This window comes from Ciconia boyciana, chromosome 12, assembly GCF_034638445.1.
Source record: "Ciconia boyciana chromosome 12, ASM3463844v1, whole genome shotgun sequence".
Taxonomy (NCBI): Eukaryota; Metazoa; Chordata; class Aves; order Ciconiiformes; family Ciconiidae; genus Ciconia; species Ciconia boyciana.
The window spans coordinates 10986860-11013696 of NC_132945.1; the positions used below are offsets into that span (position 1 = coordinate 10986860).

Sequence of the window (26837 nt, forward strand, 5' to 3'; positions counted from 1 at the left end):
CTCACCAGGATCAGTCAATCCTGGGCTCCCACCAGTGTTCCCGGTGCAGGCTCTCCCCATCCTGAAGCGGCAGTACGGTATGCTGCGGCACAGCTGTCCCATGTGACCATTTACAGCTGCCAGTCGACACCTCTGTGGGTACACGGAGAGGCGGTTATCACCATTAATGTCACCAGGGCCCTCCCACATCACAGCACACAACCCACAGGATCCCCTCCAGGAGCTGTGTGGGCATCATCCACTTTAGGAAGCGACTACTGCGATTTCAGCACAGCGGCTTATACAGCCACAGGAAAAAGAAACACGAGGCTGTCCACAAAAACAGCCTCTGGCTCAGCCAGGAAATAAGTGCTAAATGGTGAGTTAATCATGCAACTCATCCACTATCACCCTGAAACAGCATGAGGAAAAAGGAGGTTTGCAGGCTCAGCACCCTCACTCCAGAGCAAGGTTAGGGCTCATCCCAGAAGAAAGCGGGACTGGTCCCAGCTCTAGGAACAGGCTTTCCAGCCACCTGCCTGTGAGCCAAGCTATCACACCTCAAAGAGCCAAATGTGTATTTTAACTCTGACTCTTCTGATCGCAGTACAACAACTGTACAAGCACTGTAGGAAAACACCAAAGCACCTCAGTCGGATACCCAAGCCACTGCTGCTGGCAGCTGTGGGCCCAAATATTTCAGAGAAGACGTGGGGCAGCACTCATGCTGCAGCATTAAGCTCACTGCAGGAGCGTGGACCAAAAAGGTCCTTCATCTTCACTCTCATCTGCCTGCAATTGTGGCACCTATAACAATGACAGTATGTATCATTTCAAGATGCTGTAAGCTACTAATTGCATTTTTCATGGGTGTTGGTAAAACCACCTTTACTAAGTCAACAACACAGAGCAGAGTCTCAGAGTGATAATTTTATAATTCCAGTGAAAAGATGAAAAACTATATTGTAATCAGTACTGATCAAAATAGATGTCTTCAAAACCAGCCAATCCTAGAACATATAATTTCACTCTCTCATGGCATTCATATAACTTTGCCTTTTACTTCACTATTGCTTTATAATTTTCTCAAAAATTATTTCTAAGTCACAGCTTCCAATTAAAACATTCTCCAAATTTATTTTACCATGTAAGTTAACTGAAAAAATGCACGTTTAGCAATAGCTTTATTCCTGTAGAGTTATATGGTTTCCCTAGTGGTTGCACAATATGCAAACACGTATTTTAGAACAGAACAAAACCCACTCAAGCAGAATAAGCATGAAAGAGCCACCAAGCGCAATTGCATAGCAGACAGTACCCAATAAATTCAAAGCGCTTTGCAGAAGATGGAATGTACCTCCTAAACAGACAAGAAAATCAACTCTCACTGCCCACGAGCATCCTGGGCAGAGCACAGAAAGACTAGAAGGGTCATTCCATCTCCAAAGACACCGAGCGTGTTATCTCATACTCTTTTTGAAATACAAGGATATACTCAGTAGATCAGGAAGGACAAAAAGGAAGGGGACTTTTCAAGGATTGTGAAGGCATTGCTGCTGGCCTTGTTATGTACCAGAGCTCCCAATGCAGGTTTCAAATTAAAGAGGCTATCTGGGGCATAAGAGGCTTTCAGATATTCACTGGAGAACAATTCATCCCAACATCTTTGCAGTAAATCACTATTCAGTTTGGAAAATTAGAAATACATCAACATGATAAGAGAGCTGAAAGCAGCAGATGAACTCATAATAGGTTAATAGAGAATGAATGTAAATCAATAATTTAGAGTCACACTGGAAATGGTTAGCTGGGAGTAGGGGCTCTTCCAGCTATCGCAATGTCCCTTTTGAATATAAATAATGTCAACTATTACACAGATGGCTCCACACTGGGTACATTTTAGCAAAACTAATTATGCAGTTTGTACATCACTGTTTGGAATGTTAACTAACAAGGTAGAACAAAGGGCTATAATTCAAGTCATCAAGTGATCTTTTAATTTTGCAATTTTTTTTTTTTTTTCCTAATTTTACTCAGAAGGGAATTATCAAGAAATCTCCAGCCTGTTACATGTCTACACCACTGGAAACATGAAACGGTTTCAGTCAACTCAATCTTGTGGAAAAATACATTCTCACCACAAACAGAAAGAGACTGTCAAAGATGCAGCTTAGTGACCACAAATAGAAACCAGAACTACAGGGAGATGATCTTGAAAATTACCATGTTAAAAAGCTGTACAAAATAAAGGAGGTTTTTTGAAACTGCAGTGGAAAAACATTTTTACAGAAAAAGCTCTTAGATGAAAACACCAAGGGCTATTAATGGATACCTGATATTCGAGCATGCTTTATTTAACCTTAAAAAGTATCCCGAATATAAGTAGAGTATAATGCTTAAAATACTACACAAAAGTTAATCCTGTACTTTACAGGGAGACAGCTGATAAATCAGATTAGTGAACCAAACACAGAACAGGAGATGGATACGCAGAGTGAGACAGAGATGAAGCTGGGCAAACAGTATTTCTGAATCTGTTCTCAGCGCTCATCTGGTAGGAGGCATGCAGGGCACCCAGTGCAGCGAAAGTAGCAGTCCGCAGAAGCAGTGGCCTCTCCAAGCACATACCCCACACACAGGCAGGTTTTTATCTTATCTCATGTTCATACCTCCTCTGGAGCCTATGTACCTTCACTTCTGCCAGTCCCGGTGGCGAGGCAGGCAGGGACAGTGTGGAAGAGTCACCTGCCCGCCATCTGCCCACCATCCACTGTGCTTCCTGCAGTCCCAGGCAGCTGTGCTGCAGGTACTAAAATGTCAAGGTGAGGATCATTCATTTGGGAATCAGCAGCACGTGATTATGTTAAACTGCAGCCCTGTATATACCTGCAGTACCAAAAATACAACCCTTTACCATGCCAAAGCAGTATTTATAGTGGCTGTAAGAAAGCAGCATACCTAACGTGGATTGAGGTGGTAACCCACCTCCCCCCTTCCCAGAGATGTAATGTTTTAGCACAGGGCCTCATGCTGTGAGCACGCTCCATGCCAGCTGATAGACTGCCCTTTCCACTCAGAAAACAGGCCAGAAGAATTAAAAATAAATAAATAAATACCACCCCCCCAACAAGCCCAGTATTAAAATATTACAGGAAAAAAAAAAAAGGGAAATCAGTGCACATTGACTGCTCATAGTTGCTCTGATGGCAAGTGCACAGCTCAGCCCCAAGAAAGGATGGTAAATAACAAATCTTGTTATCGTTTTCAGCCTGCCAAAGGAAAGCATGATATGTCCTAATCTGAAAGCTAGATGACTCTGCAGCCTTTCTGGTCCATCTAATGAGGGGATATGGAATGGCACAACCAGCTTTATAGTCATAGAGGGAGTAGTTCGGATCCACTAAAAGCATGAGGCACAACTTCATTTATATTTAAGTTTGTTTCTAAGCAGTAGGCCAAAAATGGATGCCTGAAAGTACCTGGCATGTTTTAGAACTGCAGAAATACCCCTACTTTGGTTTTAAAGAGATGTTTCTGTAACATAGAAGACTGCACAAAGAGCTGAACTGTCATTGCTTTTACTCTTCTAGCTTCACACTCTATGTCACAGAGGTATTAAAGCTCTAATCAGCTATGCTGCATCAATGCCTACCGTACAATAAAGTTGTGAAAGTCAACATACGGCTAGATACTATTTATTACTATTAAGAAAATTCAATTAACACAACATTGTAAATAACAGGAAATAATCAGATTGAAAGTGTAGGCAGACAAAGCTAGACCATTCATTTACTGTATGTCACTAAAAGGGATTATTCACTCCCTGAAGTACCTGGGAAACAGCTTTCCACAGCAGAATCTTCTCCAACCACTCAGCCAGATTTCTGTACTACCTCTGCGAAGACTTGCATGCAAGATTCAGGGCAGGTCATTACGTGCTGTTTTGAAGATATTCAAAAGCAGTATATTCTTCTGTTGCTGTTTGTTTTTTAACGTTGTCCAACACTATCAAAACAAATGCTAGAGGTTGCCACTCAAGAAATCCCAAGACCACTGCAGTCTCAGAACATCAGCGAAGTTTGTAGCTGCATTGAACCAAACGCTATTACAAGATGAATGGGAAAGGATGAAGAATATTCTGACACCAGAAAACTATACATTGCCGCAAGCGCCCTTTGACCACAGCACGCTCAGTTCCCTTACAGGTGCCTTTGTAAGAACAGATCTGCTTAAAAAAAAAAGAGGGATGTGGCTTTCCACTAGCCACCGCGCATCACTGGGTATGTCCAGAAGAACCCATGCAGCCTGACATTCAGCAATCAATTGCTGATCTTATAAAAATATTTGTTGAGCAAGAGGTACATTTATTCCTTTTCATTTTAGGTGCAGAAATAAAAATAATGAAGGAAAGTGATGGGGAGAAGCTTCATTATAATCAGCAAATAAAAGTGCCACTGCATACTGATCATAACATCCTTCACATCTGACATTTTATTTCTTTCGCAGTGGTACCACGGAACTTAAAAGCTGATGCATAATAAGGAAAGCAATGATAAAAAATGAAGTTTAAATCTGTGAAGATTCTTTAAAACATTTATGAAACAAGGGTTTTTAAATCTATCTATTCAGGCTCATTGTTCTATTATAAAATATTGCCCACAATGTTTTTGTTCTGCTTCCCTTTTGAATAACAGAAAAGACTGATATTCTTAAAGAGAGGTGCAGGGTACTATTTTAACACCATCCTCTGATGCTTGCTTTTTCTGCTACTTGTAGAACAAAGAGCGATCCTAACCTTCCCAAAATAAAGGAAGATCTTTGGTTTTCCCAGTTACTGAAAGTCGTTGCATTTGATTTTTCAGTTTAAAAAAAAAAGGAGAGGAAAAAAAAAATATACCAGAGAGCAGCATCAGCATAAGATGAGAGTTCTCTCCCCAAATCACAGACCATCCAGGGTGAAATTTCCCTGGCATTTTTCATTGGCTAAAGTAATTTTTTGCAGTCACAAAGTAATGTTTTGAACATTTCAAATCTGGAGCTGAATATATTACTGCTTTGAGAAATTTCACTTAATCCCCTTATTACTTAGGAGTAATGCCTCCTATTCACTCTCTGAAGAAGTTTGGCTATCAAAAAGAATAATTATTTCCAGCCTTTTCACTAGAAAAGACCAACATTGCTGCAAAATATGCCTGTAGGGATTTTGAGTGGTTACACCAGTACCTCATTACAACAACAGAGCAGGGGTATAAAGTACAACAGAAGTCAAGGTAAAATGAAATAGGCTTGGGACGCGCAGTGAGAGACCCATGTCCCTAATACAGTACATATGATGGGGCAAGAGCTGCTGAGCGCATTGCACACAGCCCTGTCTTACCCACGAGTTTGCAAATGCAACAGTGCATCAGCTGGATTTGGGATCACCAGAGCTTTGGGAAGGAAGCCAACGTATCTCCTGCTTGCTCCTTCATGCTGAACCATCCAGGCACACCAAGCCCTGGGTTACCCACGCACCCCACTCCTGCCTTGCCTCTCTCTGCCCTTCTGTTTCTTTCTCCCCAAACAACAGTTTTATTTATTTGGTTTTTAAACAATGTGTAGGAACAGAAGTTCTGAACTGAAAGACACAAACTGATGGAACATATTGATCTTCTGCCTTCTGCAACAGCTTACATTTTTCTGCTATTTGTCCTGGCTGAGTGGTGGAGAACTTTTATCATCCCCATTTGCCAGATGGGGAATGAGCTACCAGGCGACTTGGCTACTTATTCAAGGTCATGCACACAGGTTTTCGCAAAAGGTTGACTCTGGATCTCAGAGCTTCCAGGCTGACATCCAAACCTTTAAGTATCCAGTCCCTTCAAGGGAAGGACTAATGCCTGGCTAACTGGCCATCTTTTGGTGCAAAGGGACTGAAGGCTTTGCAGATGTGTCCTGTGCTCTTTGTAAACTCAGCAAGTTAAGTGGGATCGAATGTAGAAAACCCAGTGTTAAAAACTTTACAATTCTGTTGCTTTATCTTTTTTTAGTGTGTAAACTTTTAAAATATCTGAAGTTTATTGAAACTTAAATGATGAAACATCATAATTTTTTCTGTCAAAACTTCATTGGGATTTTGTTCCACAGTTTTTGGTTTACATATTCAAATATTTTAAGTTACTTTAGAATTCATTATGAATTGTTCAAAGTATAGAAATAATTGTATTAAAGGCAAAAGCACCAGACCAGTTCTGACTTAACCTGTATATCAGTGTATCTAAAAAATAAATCATAACTGTGATTCACACTTGAGAAGAACTGTGTAGGGCAGTGAACACTCCCTCTCTGCCCCCCTGCCACCCCAAAAAAGAAGAAAATGGTGGAACCAGAAAATCCTAGCTCTTTACCTTCGTATCCTGGAAATTTAACGTGAAAAAATAAGATTTGATGGTTATCCCTTTCTAGTGCTTTCCCACATATACTCAGTTTGATTAAAGCACAGGACAAGAGGTTAAAAGATTATCATTATCATGTAAGTGTCTGTGGTTTGTGCATCACTTCAGCACCTACAGCAGTATCTGCAGTGGCAGGACAATTTCTGAGAGTAACAAAACATACTGTGGCAGCGCTGTCCTCTTCCCATCTGCTGTAATATGGAGAAGCAACAGACCACCTTTCATTGTTTTTTTTGAATTTTTTAAAAATCCTAATATAGAAGCATTGTCTATAAAAATGTATTCAACACCTGGACAAATGGGAAAATATCTTCCTATTAAAAGACAGCAGGTCTGTCAAGGGGCCTGCTACTTTACTGACAAGTAAGAAATCCCAGTGAGGCACTCCAGCAAGCCCATCTGCTGGGGGACACAAGTAACTGGGAGCACTGGTAGCAGAACAGGTGCAGGCAAAGAACCTCTTCAGAGAAGGCAGGGCTGCATCCCTCATTTGCTTACAAATTATTCTGGAGAGTTTCCCAGATTTCAGATCTGCTCCTCTACTTTGCAGCCCCATGGATAAGAATGAAAAGGAAATCTGAATTGCTGTCACTGGGGTTTGTGGGAAGCTGCGTCTTTGCTATTGTGCTGTATTATTCGAGGTCCTAATGGGCTATTTTTTCTTCCAATTGTCTTATATTGCAGAATGTGCAAAACTTCAGCATCCTACTGCAAGATTACGAGATTCAAAGTAGTGGAGTGTCTTCCTGAAGCTACTTAGACTGACCAATTAGTTTAGCATCATCATTTTCCCCTTGCTAAAAATAAATAAATAAATAACCCAACAAGCAAACAAACAAACAAAATAATCCATCAACCCAAAAGAAACCAAGATACATTTAAAAGGTTACATTTATCTTGCCAGCTTAGGTAGTTGGCAGTGAAGACAAGCACTTGTGACAGTCACTTTTTAAAACCCACAGAGTGGATAATGGCAATACGCAGCTCACCACATTTGCTGTGTTTGAACATGTCCTGGAACACTTCTGTTGCTTTAGGGTTCAGTAAAAGGAGCTACTCCACATCCCAGACATTCAAGACTTGCATGGGAAGGTGAATGCATCACTTCACACTTCTCAGAAAAGCTATGTTAAATGTTTATTTATGTGGCCCAAATCCTGAAAAAAAAAAAGTAATTAGTTTTTGTTAATCTCTTTCACTCTGAGAGAGATTGTGGTCAACCAAAACTGATCCTTGGAAACAGCCAGCATAGTACTTGGCGTGGCATGTTCTGCTGTAAGAGGTAATTAACCTCTTTCAGAAGGCATCTTTCGTCATACTGCATCACAGATCAATTTGAAAATTAAACATTTCAGCAGCAGACAAAACCAATACCAGAAGACCCATTGAAATAGGCTGTGCAGGTAGTTGACTGGAAATCCCACTGGTTTGTACTCTTTCCTTAGGTCAGCTTCCTCCAGCAAGCACAGAGCAGCATCCAGGCTAACAGCTCTGCCAGGTTTGTCATCTGGGTCTGTACCATCCCCAGCAGAGGACAGAAGGGAGGCGATGGCAGCGAGGGGGAAGGCAGCAGTCCCATTGCTGTGGGAGGAGAAGGAAGCAATGGCAGCAGTTCAACTCAACCCAGAAATGTCACTGCTCTAATGGATCTGAGGAGGGAGGGCAGCAACACTCAGGAAGCAAAAATGCAAGGGCAAGACTTTCAAATGTACTTTAAAAATGAAATAAATAAAAATTTTTAAAATGTAAGGCAAGAAAAAGAACAAAAATAGCCCAGTAGGAATTCAAAGTTCTTTGTAATGAAAAACAAAAACATTTTTTTTTTTTGCTTTTAATATTTATCCTGCCTTTATAAGCTCATGAGCAGTGTTTGATTTTCTTTTTACATCTACTGATTTCAAGCACTAGACCTTAGGTCTGGAAACCATCAGCCACAGGCTGGTGGCTCTTTGAAAATCCAGCTGGCCAATATCAAGTCATTGACATTTTTCAGATAGCACATTGTTACAGCAACATTTCCCTGTTAGAAGCATATGAGAAGTTCTTGCAACACACTAAACCTCTGCTAATGCAAGTGCTCACTTGCATACCAGATGTCAGACAGGTCCATTCCTGTGGCTATGCAGGAATGGGAAGTTACACCTTCAGCCACATAAATCATTGTCTGCCACTAGAATGAGAAGCACCTGAGTAGCAGGAAGTCTGCCATCTGCTCCAGGTCTAAATGCAACTGTGACGTAGGAAGGTAGGAAGAAATAAGGGTGAATGAGAAATGCAGCCACAGCTTGGCAAAAGTTAGAGGTGTCACAAAGAAAAATTATTTGCAATGCTCTTGTTTCTTGTAACAGAACAGTCTATTTTACATTAAAAAAAACCCAGAACACATTTCATTTAAACACTGCACAATAACTCAACAAAATGCTGAAGTACCCCAGAGAAGGGCCAATTTATACAAGAAACTAAATCACCAGGACTTCCCTAGACATTCACATTAAGCTAAAACCTAATGTTAAACAAAACAAACAAACAAACAACAAACAACACAAAAACCCCAACCAGAAATCTGGTAAGCGGGTGAGGGGATAATTCATAAAGACAACTACTAATTTTTGCTATGATTCACTCAGTGAGTAACCCCCACAGCTGCTGCTCTCCAAGCAGCAAGGAAAAGTTGATTGGAGTACAAAATAGCTGTATGATTGAAGAGGTTCCTAACAATGCTGTGGGATCTGCAAGCACAGAAGTCTGGTGCAAGGAAGGCCCATCACTGTAGATCCATCCGCCTGCTTATCCTCATGGCAGGTCGGGGTGACAGCTGATTTCTGCAGGCAGATTCTGCCAGAGCTGCTGCCTGTGGTGCCCGCAGGACCGGCACCTCGCAGCACCAAAACTTCTCGCCTAAGGGTTGCTGCAAAGATGCCAACTCACTTTTGGGTATTTTGCTGCTCCCCTGCTGTAGTGTCACATTATACTCATGTAAATCCCTCACCTAAGAAGGGACTGAATTTTTAAATTACATGCAGATATTAACTGACTATTCCTGTCAAGCCTATCCAATAAAAGGCTTTTCTAATCTTAGCACTATTCCAACACAACAAGCACTAAACTTCTTGAATTCACTTTGCTACATAGATTTAGCTTGCTTAGGGTATACGGTCTCAAAAAATAATGGTCACACAAACAAAAAGATGGTTTTGCATCAGAAAACCATTTACACAACACCCAAGTGCAGACCTGGACTCACCCAGCGTGGAACTATTCCAGAACTGTTCATAGGGTGTCTGACCACTCCTGGAGCAGCAACAGAAACTTCAGTTCTCTAAAGAATTCTAACCCGCGTTAGATATCCAAAACTTCTCCATCCCCCAGCCCTAATCATTAAATCCTAAGAGATATCCAAGAAAGAGATGCATGCACACAAGAAAATAATATACACAACTGAAAATAGTTCTGCTATGGATCGTATAGATCTGGTAAAGGATTTTGCTGAAGTCAACTTTGTTACTGCTAATCATCTGAATACACAAAGCTGGGGGGGGAAGTATGTAAAAAACCTTTAGATACCTGCTTATTGATCCATCATCTTAGATGCTGGGTATGTTACTGCAAGTCCATTCTTCCTAAATTCCCTGTCACTAACAATTCCTTATGCCCAAAGCATCCCAAACACAGATGATGTCCTTGTGAGCTTTTCAGTGTAGCCTCTGCTCCTCTCTCACACACTGGTAGCATTTCCAGCACAGTTGCAGCTGGTTTGGGCAAACCCAAACTCACAGCCAATACAAGTTACCTGCCCAAGCACCTGCCCAGGTGTTTTCACTTAGATGCATTTACACCAGAACACCATTTGTAACAGGCTGAAAACTGACCTACTGCAGACCATGTGGTTGTTAGTACATGAGAAAATCCAGACACAAGCTGCATTTGCAGTTTTAGTTAGCAGTTTAAGCATCCCACAGAAGACAAGACGTAGTCTGATGAAAGCAGGAAAGAAAAGTATGGGGTTTTTTTAAAACTGAAAAAATAATCTTTTAGCATTCTTCCTGCAGAGAGAGCCTCCTATGCGCCTGCGTGGCTAGGGAGGTAGACAAGTAGGGAAATGAGGTCTTTTGTTTCTTGCCTCCTTCTCAGGGTCAAAATTCCTTAGTACCAATTTGTAAAATGAAGGTGGGAGTCTTGCAGCCCTCAGGATAATCAATTAGCTGACAAAAGTTAAATCACACCTTCTAGACTCATTCATTAACAGAAGTAGAGCCTGTGTTAGAGAAGGGTTTGCTTCACGTAGCACTGTCGGCAAGCAGCCCCACATCACCCTGCCTTCAGATCCAAGCCCTGCTTTGGCTTGGATCAGAGGAAAAGCCAACCATGGCCTATTGCTGCTATTTTTAAGACTAGAAGTCCCTTATGCTGAACTGACACACATTCAAGAATGGCACAATTATCTATATTGACAAGACAGTAGGAAGAGGAGCTGCAGACACTTTCAAACATAAGGAATTGCACCCCTGGCAGTCTCTTCAGGAGAGCTCACTTCAAGCTTGTGCAAATGCCACTGGAAGATGACACACGACCCTTTCCCATCATAGCCTGTTACTAAGTATTTCAGCTTCAGAGCATCAGAACTGGTGAACCAAGCTTAAAAAAGATGTCCTCAGAAAGGAGAACAGAGTGGTGCTGCCACTGTCTGTCAGAGGCACAATGCGAGCAGGGATGGGGAAGTGTCCCAGCAAGAGTACAGATCCAGGGCATCAAGCCACCGCATGCAGCCTCCTTGGTCAAAGGAGCACCAGCAAACAGAAGGCAACTGCTGGGCACAGACTCCTTCGTACCACCACAGCGGCTGGCACAGGCACAAAGTCCTCACCCCCTAAAGCTCACCCAGTAGTGGGCAGAAGGTATCTCCAGCCAGCCTGAAGCATAATGGAAATGGAGGGAAACACTTTTCCAAACAATAGTTCCCATCCCCGAGTGGGAAAGTTGAGCTGAGCTCTGGGATCGCAGAGGCAGAAAGTTGTTCAGACATACATATACAGAAAAACCTGCAGTACAGAAGCCAGCCCTTACCATGATTTGAAATCAGGACATGGAAGAGGGGACCAGAGATCCTGCCCTGCCTTGGTCTGCAGGCTAGAGGAGGGTGGTGGGAGGAGGAGAGCGAAAGGGAACGAGCAGCACAGAGCAAAACTTGGTGCCTGAGATCCTATTAAATATATATAAGCACAGCCTGTCCCACAGGTATGGCCCCTGCACCACTTTGAGCAGCACACATTCTCACTGCGATGGTACACACGGAGAGCGACTCCTGGGAGACAACAGCAGCAACTCTCCCCATGGCAAAGATCACTGTGTCCCAGTGCTCACACCAGGGCAACACTTCGATCCCATCCATCCTCTCTGGAGTGCTACAACTGTCACATCTAGTCTCACCAAGGATGGCTTTGTGGCAAGTTTTTAGAATCTAAAAATAACTCATACATTTTCCTTATGTCCTTTAAAGGACATGGTAGGGTCGCTCCATCTTTTAAGCTGCAGTTCAAAGTGGATGGAAGGACTCCATCCCAACCTGGTGGGCTACTGGGGAAGCATCTCCAACAGCTGAGCAGGGATGAGAGAGGAAGGGAGCTAGTTACTTACCAAAACTCAAGGGGAGAAACAGCTACCTGTGGCAAGGGAAGAGCTTCAGAGAAGGCTAACTGCTGGGAGAGTCATGCAAGAGGTGACCGCAAGCCATCCCGAGCCAATACAGGAGAAAACAGAAACTAGCAGGACACCCTGCTCGCAGCTGTCCATCACCTACCCCATGCTAAGCGGGCACAGTGGGAATGCCAGGTGGTGGTTCCCCTTCCTGCTTCTCCTCAGCTCCCTGCGTGCTTGCAGGGAGGCAGCTATTTAGCTTGCAACAGCAGAGATAAGCAGGGAGAGGCAGAGACATCCTTTCTCTCATGTTCTGTCTCTGCTGTGACAGAACATTAGTGCTTTTACTGAACAATTTACCAGTTATCGGTAGTGAAAGGGAAGAAGCAACTCTGAGTGGAAGGAAGAACTGAGAATAGAGGCAGCTGGAAAAAAGATTTCCATAAAGCTAATTTTTAGCCAAAGCCCTTTTTCCCCCTCCATGTACATATCTCTGTAGGAGATTTCAAACAGTAATTTCCCTAATTAATTAGTCCATGGGAGAAGAGGCAAACATACTCTCCAATACTTGGCCAGTTCTAGCTGATATACTCTCCAGAAGAACAATATTTAGCATTTTACACTAATGGCTTGTATCCAGTAACTAATTAATCCTCTCAACATAGAGGTATATGATTTCTTTTTTTCCTTAATGTTAAAAAAAAAAATTCACTACCTTATGCCAATCTGCAATTACAAAATGTTCACTCCTTTACCAGAGAACAGGAATGCTATTTTAGGGCCTGATGCTGCAGGTTTGCACCAACTCCACACTGCCTATGAAAACAGTATTCGCTGAAAACCAGTGCATCACAGTTAACCGCTGCCAGTCACCTAAAAGGCCAGATGTTCAACATGAAATTAGCTCCTGTAAATCCATTCAGGGAAACTAGTTTCATAGTCTTGTGTCTCTTTAAGGATGATGATGTTTATTTCCCCAGCAACATCTAAATTAAATTCAAGCACATTTGAATATACAGCAGCATCTATCATGGTGACTTTGCAGCCAACTGTTGATACAGTTTATAGTCTTGCTGTCAAAAAATATTGTTGCATGCCTATCAGGAGGAGACTTCAACTCCATCCCTGAGGCAGAGTATTCTCTGATGGCTAATATAGCTGTGCCCCTGAAAGATTCTATGCGCAGCCTACTCAAAGCAGCCAGAAGAGGCTTGAGAGGCTCTTGCCCATGACTTGGGCATGCTAAAACTGATCTTTGCCTATCAGTATAGCAGAACTGCGTGGAGCAAGCAGAGGGGATGATTTAGATGCTGTTTCCAGGGCAGTAAGTGGCTCGAGTGTCACAGAGTGGGTCATTCCCAGAACTGACCCATCATTAGACATCACACAACCCCCACTTTTGGCTGTCCACAAAAATCAAGCTGACCCACTCTGCTCCTTACATCCAGACCAGTGTTCAAGGAGGGTCATCAGAAACATGTTAAAAAGACAGCAGCTCAAGACCACATGTTGATGTGCTCCCAAACAAAGACTTCAAGAAGCCTGCAAGGGATTGCATGCAGCTCTTACACATCCACAGTGGCAGTTAAATGATTTATTCTTCCAAAGGTTTGAGAGCAGGTTTTGGGGCTTTATATTTCTGATGCAGTAATTGTTTAAATATAAAAGCATAGGCCATATAGCACTTCCTAGGATGCAATTCACTTTCAGTGCAAAGCTGCAATGAACTTAGGTAAATTTTCATATATATGTAAAAGGGTAATTTTCAAAGATGCACAGACTCAGTTCATAGAAAATATCCTTCTTAGCCAGACCAAGCAATGACCATCAGGCAGTGACTCACATCCTGCACACTCAGGTTGGCATGAATAGTTTTCAGCCTTCCCGTATCCAAAGTGAATCAGCATAAAACTTGCCAAATTGCACCAAAATCTAATGCAAGTCACACTCAGAGTTACAATCACAGACAGAAAATATTAGATCTGTTCCCTCCTTGGTAAGAAATTGTTATCATCATAAGTTTGCTGTGCAAACAGCTAACATCTTCAGAAAATTTTCCTAAGGTCGAAAACTGAACAGATAAAAAACTTTTCAAGTGTTAATGAGTATAATACCTCAAAAACCTTCATTATAAAATCTCTTCTTTCCCCCCCCCCCAAATCTCATTAGAACAGAACACAAGACTGGCTGGTTTTAGAAAGATAAAGTATGCTCAGAACAGCTCGGAGAGCAGATCCCAACAGTCATAACCCACCACCACACTGTGCTGTTCAAGCAGCATGCTGACTTTTTACCACTGGTGGGGAAGCTGGCCAAGACCACACAATTTCTAATGAGCACTGCCCAAAACAAACAGGTTTAGCCAAACCTGAAAGCAACATCCACCAGTGCCTTATGGTGAGAGCAATGCATGGAATACCATCATGCAACAGAGCGAGATAGCATCTCTCCATAGAAGATGTGAGTGCAAAGGCATAATGAGTTATATCACAGGACACCACCACAACTCTTTGTCTGAGCAACCCCAGCTTTGAGGGGAGAGAAGTGCAACAGGTATGCTGGGATTCAGGCAAGGAGTCAGAGAGAGGATTGGGATACCTTTGACACATGCTCTGAGCCTGGGCCTGGTGTGGACAGACGAGCAGAAATGCAGAAGGTGGAAGTAAAGGAGGATGAGGAGTGAACATGTGGCCAAAAATAAATAAAAATCAAGGCACTCATATTTGAGGAGCCCAACACACTGCCTTCCTTAAGGACTCATAAGAGATGAAGGACTTCAGCCTGAGAGGTGAAGACAGAGGCAGAAAAGAACATCAAGGAGGAATGGCAGAGGCAGAAGAGACGAAGAGTAGGGCTATAGCTAGGAAGTCAGGCTGCAGGAAGCACAAATCCTGCCAGAAGATGAACAGAAGTCATGGCTTCTCTGAAGAAGCAGGAAGATTCAGAGACTGCCTCTTTGTACAGGTTCAGGACAGAAAGGACCAACATATGTTCAAGGCTGGAGGCCTGCACCATTAGGGCACACAGCAGCAAGGCAGAGCTGCGGGAACCAAGCAGGAGTGCTGCATTTGCTGCATTGACAGGGGATGCCCTGTGGTGTCAGCACTTGGAGAGGAGACACAGAACAGAAACAGCTAAACAAGCTGCAGATGTGAATAAAGCTCTATAGAAATAAAAGTGGAGGATGAACCTTCAAAATGGATGGCCCCTCCAAAAAAAAAAAAAAAAAAACCCAAACCCAAAAAACAAACAAAAAAAACCCCAACCAAAAAAACCCCAAACCTAAACAAACAAAAATTAACAAAAGCAACCCAAAAAAAAGCAAAAAGAAAAAGCTGAAAAACAGTCTATAAAACTATAGAGCCACTGACCAAACTCACTCTCAGGATCATTGTGTATAAAATCCTGAGACTGTTGAAGCTACATTAAAGTTGTTTTGCAAATATATTACAAAAAGCATGTGCACAGTTACTGACTGAGGATGACTTATATTTTGAAATTATTGTTCAAGCACACAATTACTTCACTGACAGTTCTCCAAAAACTACAAACCTTCAAGTCTCAAACTGGGAAATCAAGACAACAAGCACTGATACCCTCAGAAGTAAGGCCCCATGTACGTGGAGGAGAGTGACAGGTTAAGAAGTACAGTCAGAAAAGTATCTGAAATGATGGAAAGGATTCTGCTGGGACCTCCTGAAAGTGAGAAAGATTAGAACCACAGCTTCAAGCAGAGGAGGAAGGTACAGATCTGATATAAGAGGGATGAAAGGACAACATACCACGATCTGTACCGCTGAGAGTCAATATTAGCTGGAGTGATCCAACGGTCTGACCGAGAGGTCCCTTCTTTCTTTGTTAATGAACTGGAAAGATTTTCTCTTGTGCACATAACAGTTGCTGCTTTTTGAGCAGCAGCAGAGAGCTCTATTCCAATTGATCTACCTTACTGCCTGTTCTAGTAAAGAAATGCAACATCTTTTGCCAGCAACTGAAGAGGTCACCATCTGAAGTCGACCTGCATCCTTTGACTGCTTTAATACAAATGAGACTACTGTATTTTGTATTTTTTGAGCATTTTACTGAAGGCAGCATCAAAGAGGAAAGTAGAAGCAGGCACATATTTGGCTTTGCTTACATCTTTCTATCAGCAGACTCCAGTGCTGATCAAGATGACTTAATTCAAGGCAGCCCCTCAGCTGGCCCAGACTGATAAACTGCCCCCATGCGCTGGATCCCTAAATCATAGGAACATTTGACAAGGCTTCAAAGACACTTCTTATGCTTTGCTATAAACTCTGAATTAATTTTTCCCTCCTCTGCATAAGGAGAAGTATTAATTCTTATTACAGATCCAAAGAACCATCACAGGATGAATCACCTAATGAATTACTCAAGTATTTCATTCTCTGCAGATGGCCTCGCCTCCTACATGCTGCTCTATTGCTTTCTCTTTGTGGCTTATGCAGTACTATAAGCCAAAGCGTAAGTCCTAGTGTTCCAAAACAACATGATAGAAACATCAGTAACTGGACAAACATTGCACGTCAACCTGGAGATAGCTTCTACAGCAGGCTGTGCCCTTTACTACCTCTTGGACACTGTTGAAACATTTACTATGTAAAATTAAGCCAACCATAACTACGTAAAGTTCAGCTAATCATAGACCATTCAGTTCAAACATGATACACTTGCAAGCAGGCATGCAAAGTCCAGCCAGAATCCAAAAAGGAAAACTAGATCTTCTATTTTGGTGGCAGCTATGAAAACAGTGGCCATACCCATTGCCTGCCCCAGGTTTAAACCAGCAGGTCTAACTAGAATTGTTCTACCCCATCCACCCTCAACTGTGCACATTCAGCAACATCTTCTCATTCAACACAGAAATAAAAGCAGGTTCCCTTGCACAGAAAGAATAACCATCACCCAGCAGCATTAGCAGGCTCTTACCTTCTTCCACAAGCCAGCACATGAGGGGCATATCATCCTTGACATGCTGGCTCATTTCTGTTGCTGGAATTAATTCAGAATGCCAATACAGACCTAATAAAAAGGCACAGTTTCTTCCACGACTACTTTCAGGACAGTATCTCAGAACAACACCCCCCCAAGGTAGCAGAAATGAGGAATTTTAATTTCAGCATTACATTTTTCAGAGGAAAGACCAGCCAGAGAGCAGCAGGAAAAATCAGGAAAAATTACACTAGCTAAAGAGTATTTTAGGTAGTAAACGCAGACAAGCCAAAAACAGGTCATTGGGAAAAATAAAAGCTAAGGTGCTACATAGCAGATATTCCAACACCATGTACAAAGCATCCCACAGCAGTGCTGAATTTGCCATAAGAACACAGCAAGTTAATGTAACAGCTATAAATACTAATTCTTAGCATCTTCTTCTTTTTTCTTATTCAAGAGGCCAGAGAAGAAACTCCAAGGAGATCACAACCATGCTGATATGTGATGTTTTGGCATAACTATTGAAATGCATGAGAAGAGAGTCTTAGATTAGAGCAGTCAAATAACTATGGACTTCAAGAAATATTTACTCTGAGTCCCTATGGAGTTGTATTCCCCCAGAGATTCTACAGCTCAATTTTTCCTGCAACCACATAGACTGATACAGATATTTATACTCTGACTGCAATATATCATGTAAAATTAAAGTGACTGCTCTCAAGGAGCATTAACAAAAGCAATTAAATGAATGTCAGAAGGGTATGTGGCTTATAAGGAGCTTCTGCTTAAATGTGCAATACAACAAGACGACACCAACCCCTGTTCTAAAAAGCTGCAGAATTGCATCCAGGATCCACTAATGTCATTGTGATAAACAGTAGTCTTAGCAGCAGCAGGAACACTACAAACAGGATTCCTATTAGCAGGGTGGACGCAGAAATGGCACTTGATAATCCAGTTTCTCTGACAGTACAGGGATGTCCTCTCCCACCTGAAGCTGTGCCCCAGCACTGCCTCAACAGCTTGTCACCATGCCTCCAACCAGAGATTATATTCCTCTCCATCCATTTGAGCTGTTTATATGAACAGTCCTTAAACTGTTCCAGCAAAAATGTGCCTGCTCAGCTTCGATCATCTCCTTTTTATTAACTGAGCTCACTCAGTGCTTCTTCACTCATTTCAACACAAACTGTTCAGACAGAAGATCAGTGTAGGCAGCCACTCGCTACCTGTCAAAGCTGTCAACGCAGAGGTTGCATCCCTGATATAGCATTGGCATGTCTCATAACATGTATCTTTACGATTAACAAAATTTCAGACATTTTTTAATAAAGCAAGATTTATGGCAAGGAAAATTGATTAATCTTCAGGAGATAGTATTTGTCCTATCTTTATCTCCATTATAACAAGCCAGTTACATATCTCCAGACCTCTGTAAACATTTGGAGGCCTCAGTTGTCCTCTGTAAACCATGGGAAGCACCACCGTTAGGTCTGTCTGTGGTCTTTGTCCAGATGTTCTGCTGTTAACTGACCCTCCCTTCCTGTCATGAAAGCACTTGTTAACAACAGTACACTTGTTTTGCTTTTTCTATAGGGCTGCATTCAGACAGGTTGGACAGTTTTCTAGTTTTGCTTCAGCTTTTCTTCTGACAGATACTTTAATACAAGTTACCTCAAAACTGACAGCCTTTCCCGAAGGTGCAGTGCACACAGCCATGCCTTTACCCTTCTAAGTGGATTTCTCTCCACCCCGAGTTTTACAGATACAGCCCTCCACTGTAGCACAGCTCTTTACTACAGTGTTTCCTTTCGTAAGCCCACACCTCAGTGACAAACCAAAACCAGAGACGGGATATGTGCAGGTGCCATCCCTGCAAGTGATGATCTATGAGAAACTTTTTATGCATCTTTCCACTCTTACCCACCCTTCCTACCTCCACAGCGCTCCCCTTGATAGATCCTCAGGAAATTTTTCGCCCTGTGTGGCTTAATCCTGATTGGGCTTTGCCCTGCAGCCCAGTAACTCGCACAGCCTCCAGAACTATACCGCACAAACAGACACTTAATCTCTCCCTGTCACATGAAAACCAGCCATAATTGGTATAGCCATCAATTATAAACAGGCAAAGTGCTAATGTTTGCCTATAAGTGTATTTTACATTCAGAAATATAAAACAGGCATTATTATTTCATAGAAGTGTAATTATTTTCTCCTGCTTCAACACGTGTCAGTACCAGTGTTCTGGCAAAAGGCCACCAGCATATATATTGTAAAAGGCAGAAAGAATAACATTACAGGTGCAGCAAGGAGAGCACAGGCTGTGTGAAGTTATCAGCATTTCAGCAAGCAGTGAAAAGTTGAAAGATACAGAGCCAAATTAACAACTGCAAGGGCATCAGCTGGGTATAATAACCATCAGAAATGCACCTGAATAAAATGATACAACACAACTGATAGGAGATGATGAAGTGAAGAGACACTTCAGTAAACAATGACAGACCTTAAAAAGCCAGAAAGGCTCAACCAAAGGTAGGGAAACAGATCTCTTAGGGGAGAGGTATTAGCCCTCAAACAGTGAAATTCAGAAGGCAGGTTGTTCACTGAGAATTTCTGTTTCATAGGCTTATTCTAATTTGGAAGGAAGCACAACTGATGATGCTGCTGCTGCTACACTCCTGGCTGCAATGTCCCACCCCAAAGCCCATTGAGGCTCATAGCCCTCATACTGCTATAATAAGCTCGAAGTCCACAGACTGCTTGAAGCAGGGGAGGAAGACAGAGAAACCGAGTTTCAGCACAAAGCAGAATTCAGGACAGTGCAATTCCTACACAAATCTCTTCAACCCAGGTAATCCTGCAGGTACAAGCCTAAATAGGACAGCTACTTGTACCAGGTTACACATCAAGATGCAAGACCTCAAACACCAGAAAGCCAGACCTAAAAGCAGTTGCAGAGAAGAAATTACAAACAGAAAGATGTCAGTCATCTTTTCTCCATTCCTAATCCAAACTTTGTACCACAAAAATCCCAGATGAGTCAGTAGCCCAAAAATGAGTTTTTCCACATGTTAAAACTATGCAGGCATAGTCAGAGAGCTAACATCATGACCAGTTTAGATCCTGAGCAGGTGATTGCTACACTCTGTGCTACACTAACCTGTGCTTTGCCTCCTCTTTCAGTCAACTCACATCTCAAAACATCTTTACAACCTCCTTGGACAGGGGGAAAACCTCATCCCTTACCTGGTGCTGTGCTGCAAGTGGGAGCAGCATCGGACACCACGGAGCTCTCTGAGCACACAAACCAGCCCACTCGTTTTCTTCTGCTTGCAAACTCTCTTCATCTCTGGCCTCACTCACAGATAAAACTAAGCCTCTATGTACAGACAAATCCTAAATATTGACAGCTTGTAAAAGGCTTAGTACTGAGGATTGCTATGAAGTATTATTTCATGGCATAATTTGCTTTCCAGAGCAACCTGCATTTCACTAACAGAGTAGAAGCTATTGGATATTCAGAGAAAGCTTCCGAACCACAGCTAGGGAGGCAAGCATGGCACAGGGTGCTGGGAACAAGCACTGTTTGCAAGTGCCCCGCATCTGCCAAACACCTAAGAAAAATTATATACAGCTGCATATGAAAGTATAAAGCCAACAGCATTCCCAAAATACGCAGCGTTATGTACCATGTGTATGAGGTTCATTTCACTGCTTTAGGAGTAAGCTAAAACCAACCAAGCCTCCCATGGAAAAAAGGTTATTTTTGATTTTGATCAGCTTCTCAATTCAGTTTGCTGCTTGTGTGAGCACACAGGATGGAGTAGAGCATGGACAGGAGTGAAAACATGAGGATATTGAGACTGTTTATTTCAGCGTCAGTGCTGACCTATAGCCTGTAGCTGACTTTACAGACACTGCTTGTTTTTCTTTCACAACATTCACAGCACTGTTTCAGGATTTTCACATATTTAGCCTTTTATTACCAAATGCTAACACCTAATTTCCAGAAGCAGACCCTTTGTAAAATGGATTTTACTAAGCTGATTATTTAATATGTCAACTTTGTTCTTTTAATGATACTAAATGTTTTCTGCCTTCACATTTAATGGAAAGCATACACCATTCACATCTGCATCGCTGACTGATGTTCCCAGTCCCAGCAACTCATCGCATCCTCCGGCGCAGCTGAATAGCCTTCACTGTCCAGACGGAGTGGACATTTTGCAGCAACAGATCTGATTCTTTTGGAACCATTTGCTTCAGAAATTTATCACCAATTTGACAAATAAATTATAAAGTACCTCACCAGTTTCAGCAAAGTACTTCTGATTTGCATTTGTGTAGCTAAAAATAGGATTCAGCAGAAAAGTCCAAGACAGGCCCAGCTTGATTCAGTTCCCTGTTTATTCCCAGTGCTAAGTGAGTCAGCTAATGAAAAGCTTATGGGACAGCCAGCATCACTGGCCTTTTCTTGAAAGTCCGCTTGGAGACAGATGCGGTACCACAAGCATTTGAATCCTTATCTTCCCTGCTCACGTCAGTTCTAGACAGAAAAAATTCCAGACACCAGAGGATCAACTGGGCTAACGTGGCCCGGGAAGGTTTCCTTGGGCAGCGATGGTGCCAGGTTTCCATTCTGCTGCTCAGCCTAGTTTCATTCTCAGCTCATTCACACCCTGCACAGGCTGTGCATCTCATTTTTGACATTTCTAGACATTTTACTTAAATCTCATGCTGTTCACATCTGCAGACTTCTCTTGGAGGACACCCCAAAACTCAGCTGTCCAATATAACATTGATTCAGAGGTTAACTGTGGTCATTAGATCATTGCAATAAGAACTGAAAAGATACCAACTGCTAATGAATTAGTGACACACATACTCACACTTATTTTGAAGCAGAAACCCTCTTTACACCCACTGCTCACAACATAGCAAAAATACTCTGCTTAGCCCAGCAGCTAAGATATGCACAATTCTAATTCAACAAAAGACATTTCTTCTTGTAGACAGATATGATGAATGAATCTGAGGAAGCAAACCAAAAAAGTTTGAGAAACTTCTTTCTTAAGCATGAGTCAAAGCAACAAAGAATGAGTACAACATTATTCAGTAGATCACCATCTTTCATCTACCTACAAAGCACATTAATTTCATAAATTAGAACTTGAATATTACTATGTCTGATGAATACCATAAAAGAAGTTGCATTTGTCTGACTTTGACAGTGGCCAGTGGTAAGACGTGCACAGGATCAATCTCATCTAGGTTGTTTTTATACTTTCTGCTATGTGGAAAAAGATACAGACCTGGGAGCACTTTGTTCATGTCTCAAGCCAGAAGTTTTTGTAACTCACACCTGCTCATTCATCACCCATTTTTTGTTACACCTCCATCACAAAATCAGGCATCTATAGTGATAGCTGTGGCTTGATGACCCCCTGCTATTGTGAGTGACCCCATCCCCTTGCTTGCTGCAGTCCCTACCTGCAACCAGCTCGTCTCATACTTACAAGCGCTCCCAGGCACAGGCCATTTGCATCATGTGTTTATAAAGTTGCTAGCACAATGAGGTCTTTGTTCAAGAGTACAGTTTCTAGGAACATCAGTAATACACATTCATTAATATGCTGCATTATAAAAGTTCAATCATACACCAAATGAAACTGTGTTTAGTAATCCTAAAATTACTATAAAGAAAAATATTTACAATGAGGGATGGAGAGGATGAAGGTCAGAGAGTGCAACAATAATGACCTAAACCACAGGAAAATGCTACATGAATAGGAAACAAAAAGATTAAGGAAGCTTTGAAAGGACAGCAATGAAAAACAAAAGATGGTATAAAGCAGTGAGCAGCCTACAGACACTAGGCCAAAAATGTCTAGGCTGCTTCTTCTTGTGCTGTGAAATGAGAGAACAGTCAGAGGGGTGAAGGCCCAGCAATTTAAAACTAAACATAAAATGTCAGCTAATCCACTGGAACCTTGTGCCAAACACCAGAGGTTAAGATTGAAGCAGGTTTCAAAAGAGGATGGGGCACTGCTATCAGCTCCCAAGAACAGCTAAGTTTCAGTAGAAGAAACAAGACGCTCCAATGACTGCAAGCCCCTGATTTCCTTGCAGGGGAGTGTTAGCTCAGTCTCAAGCCACCCATTTCATCCTTACCTGCAGCAAGCTTCTTGCTACTCCCCCTGAAGCAAAGGTGTCTGACGCCAAGCAGGACCAGGATCAGGCTGAGTGGAGGTCGGATCCAGCTCAGCAGCTCCCATGCTCTAAAAGCTGCATGACTCTGTCCCAGAGTGCCCGCAGCAGCCCTTTGTCACAAACTGGGATTGCACATAATCCTCTCAGAAAACCCCTTCACTACTAGTATTACTGGATGCTGAGAGTGCATCGTGCTGAGCACTTGCAGGCTTCCCTTGGCCTCCCCTGAGGGGCCTGCAGGGTGGTCCCAGGCTACATGGGCTGTGGGTGCCCCAGGGTACCTGCAGTGCCCCTTCTCATGGATCCACTGTCCTGCACCCTGCCATCATCCTCTGCGTACTCTGCACAACTGGAAACAGGAGCAAAACAAAGGCAGCGAGTAGAGAAAAAAAACCCTGAAACAATCACCTCCAACAAGAGGCCCTCTGTTTCTCTGACTCCCATCCATACAAAGCAACTGTGCACGCAGTGGCAAGCACTGGCTTCCCAAATCAAAGCAGCAGCAGCAAGAGCTGCATGTGTTCAAGAATTTTTTTAGTTGGTAATTTTCTCCGGTGGGACAGCAGGGAATTTTGACTTCTCCCAGTTCCTGGAAAAGGTATTCTCCATCTCACCACCCTGATCTATACCCAGTCTGCCTGCCAGTTCCCCGGCCACAGTACAGGGTCCAGTTCCTCCTTCTTCCATCGCTCATCCTTTACCTGGACTGCTCTTCTGCTCACAAAGGGCTTCCAGCTGACATTGCTTGGCCCACTGTAGTGACACAACCTCCCTCCTATTCTTCATGTACCACCAGGCATAGCTATCCATCATGGCTGTACAAGCCACAAACAGCTATTTAAAAAGCAACTGGTCTCCTACACAGGGTCCACTCAAACCAATGCTTTGCCACATGCAGCCCCATTCCTGGGACCAGAGCATTAAAGCTTCTGCAGTTCAGATTTGCGTCCACCATCCCTCCTGGTGCCCGGCGTAGTCTTGCTGCAGCTCTTCTTTCACTGTCTTTTAAAACTGAAACCAGTAAAATTAATTTCATTAGATTTGCAAGGTACGTAAGAGCTACTATATTTTCTTTTATTATCTTCATTTGCAATTTCCTGATTGTTCCCTCACCAAAAGAACTTAGTTACTACAGTGTATGTTAATTTAGAACACATTTGTCTTTATTAGAAAAAAAGAAAGCTTCTTTTAGCTGAGACTGCAACAAAGAGCAGTGGACTCTGGCTCACCTTTTGAAAGGACTGAAGCATTTCTGCCAGCTACCTGAGTTCACACAAAAAGCTCAAAGGTGGCTACAGGTGGTTATGAATGGAAAGCTCTTCCTCTCCCCAGGGCTCACTAAACACTTTAAATACTCAGCTTAAAACAGTAGTGGGATGCTTTTGTATACTTTAAAAAAAATATATTATCCTGTTCACTATTCTTTTTTTGTATTCGTGCAAGAAAACGTCAAGCAACAGCTCTTAAGTGGTATCTGTTCTGTAACTAGACACATCTGATTACACATTCTGTGGTGCTGTTAAAGCATGAAGGTGTCCCACTTTCTGAAGATAAAAATGCACTTCAGAAAAGGAATGCAGAGAAAATGAAGTCTAGCCACCTGTATTTTTGGGTTCATTGCCCAAAAATGGACTGCCCAACTTACATCCGAATCAGACAAGAGAGGAAAACTTGAAAGCAGTCCAGCATTAGGTCTTTGGTGTCCAAACTGTGAACTGAGGCAGAGCTGGATTGCTCACAAAGAAAACACTTGGGGATAACAATGCCAGACAGCCTTTGGGAGCCTACTTTGATACACAGTGCAGATCAGGGCAGCCTGTTTGGGCATGGAAGTGTTCCGGAATTTGGGGGAGCTAAGCCTAGCTAAAACTGTAACACCAGGTCATGCATTCAACCCTAAGGAATGTAAGATAGATTTCAACCCTGAAGTGTAATATTTGTTTTGTGGCTCTCATAGCTTAACACAGACTCACCAAGCAACAGCAAACAGTTACACAGTGTAACAGACTCCAGAAGACTTGATTTAGTAAGCTAAAACCATTTAGAAAATTGATATAATCTGTACCAGGGTCTAAGGCAATGAGATATTACAAAGGTTTTGTAACACCTTCACAGGTTTTACAGTTTGGGCCTTCTGCACATAAGGAACCCAACAGGAATGCAGCCATGACCTCCTCTTCACGCTGACTGAGCCAGATCATAAGGCAGTACTTCCATGAAAGGAAACAGTAACGATTAACTGTTATATTCTCATCAGGAACCTCTGGCTTTCAATAGCTCTGTTTCTGGAGGATTCCCACTTGCACTTTGCAGGTGGCCCACAGGTAACCGGGATTTCCTCAAGCTGCAGGCACACCAGGGGCCAAACCGCTGTTTAGCAGACTCTTCTGTTTAGCCAAACCTCAGCAGCATGAAGAACACAGACCTTTTACTCTGCTCTGGATTTACAGTATCCCAGCAAGTAATCTCTGAAGTAGTGAGTCCCATCCACTCACGTCTTGGAACAGGCAACACTGGAAATCCAGCCCAGAGAGCTGAGTTTCACTGTAAGGGAAGGACCATACCCAGTCTTGAGATAACCATGAAGCCCTTCGGGCATCTCAGTTGTTTAGCATTTTTCTCATTCTTCTTGTTAAAATACTGCTCTCAAAATATTTTGCATGGCTGGAAGCTAGGAACATAATTTTAATCCTCCCCTCCACCATTAATTCATTCAATTATGTCTTCCCCTGGTCCTCAGTCAATGTTTGCCCTAGTACCTCAATGTCAATCATGCAATTAGTAGAGCAGCTGAGAACTAGGGCCCCTCTGTAGCATTATCGCTGTGTCTAAGTGCAGAGAGAGGGAAAAAGGCAGGCTCTGCTGCAGTATTAAGACCAGACCCAACAGCAGGTGGGAAGACAGAGGAAAGAGATAATAAAAATAAAGATGTGCATAATTCTTCTCCAATCAGAAACAGCAATCGCAGCTCACCACCTGCTCTTAATGCTCTTTTTCAGTGGACCAAGTCATCAGAGCAGTTTGCGGATGAATACAACTAGTTGTTTTGTCTAGGCAGCCACAGAGATTACAGGGCTATAGAGATTACTATGCAAAGAAAGCAGAGCACATACGTGTGGATCAAGCAATCATGCAGTGGATGCTAAATGCTTTGAGGGGTTTGCAGAAAGGAATTAGAACACATAAGAGATGAAAAAAAATGGGGAAAATCAATCAAAGAAGAATAGAAGGCTGAATGTCAGGCAAGCCACAGAGGTTTATCTCTTCCCATCCCTGGGAGAGACACTGGGAGAGACACAATGGAAATGGTGACATAATCTCCTTAATTAGAACAGGAAAAAAACCCACTGACATATAGATGTGCCTTTTATGCGACAGGAGAAAGACCAAAAGGTCTTTTCTCATCTCCAGTTTTGATGCTATGCAAATTATTTAGCACCTTAACATTTGTGCTATAAGAAGCACAAGACAATCCCAACAGATCAGTCAAAACCCTGGGAGAGCATCAACTGAACCTGGCCAGGTGCCCCTGCACACAAAGCTGTGGCTCTCCCTTGTGTATCCGCTGCTTGAGAGCAAACCTGCCTCCTCCTTTAAGCCACCAAGTTTTTATTTTCATTTTTG

The 26837-nt window shown here is 42.5% G+C and overlaps 1 protein-coding gene across 9 annotated transcripts in view; it reads right to left on the reverse strand.

Annotated features, from left to right (window-relative positions):
- The window catches only part of HTR2C (5-hydroxytryptamine receptor 2C), a 186649-nt gene extending 169354 nt beyond the window's left edge, over window positions 1-17295 (reverse strand). For 4 of the 9 annotated variants that reach the window (XM_072877416.1, XM_072877418.1, XM_072877403.1 and 1 more), the window contains exon 1: window positions 16998-17295. The gene's annotated coding sequence lies outside the window, so the exon portion shown is untranslated. Of the gene's footprint in view, window positions 1-5; window positions 133-2648; window positions 2789-3811; window positions 3985-7402; window positions 7571-16997 lie in introns of all 9 variants that reach the window. The other 5 variants (XM_072877413.1, XM_072877396.1, XM_072877397.1 and 2 more) reach the window with 4 other exon arrangements.
- Window positions 17296-26837: the final 9542 nt, after the last annotated feature.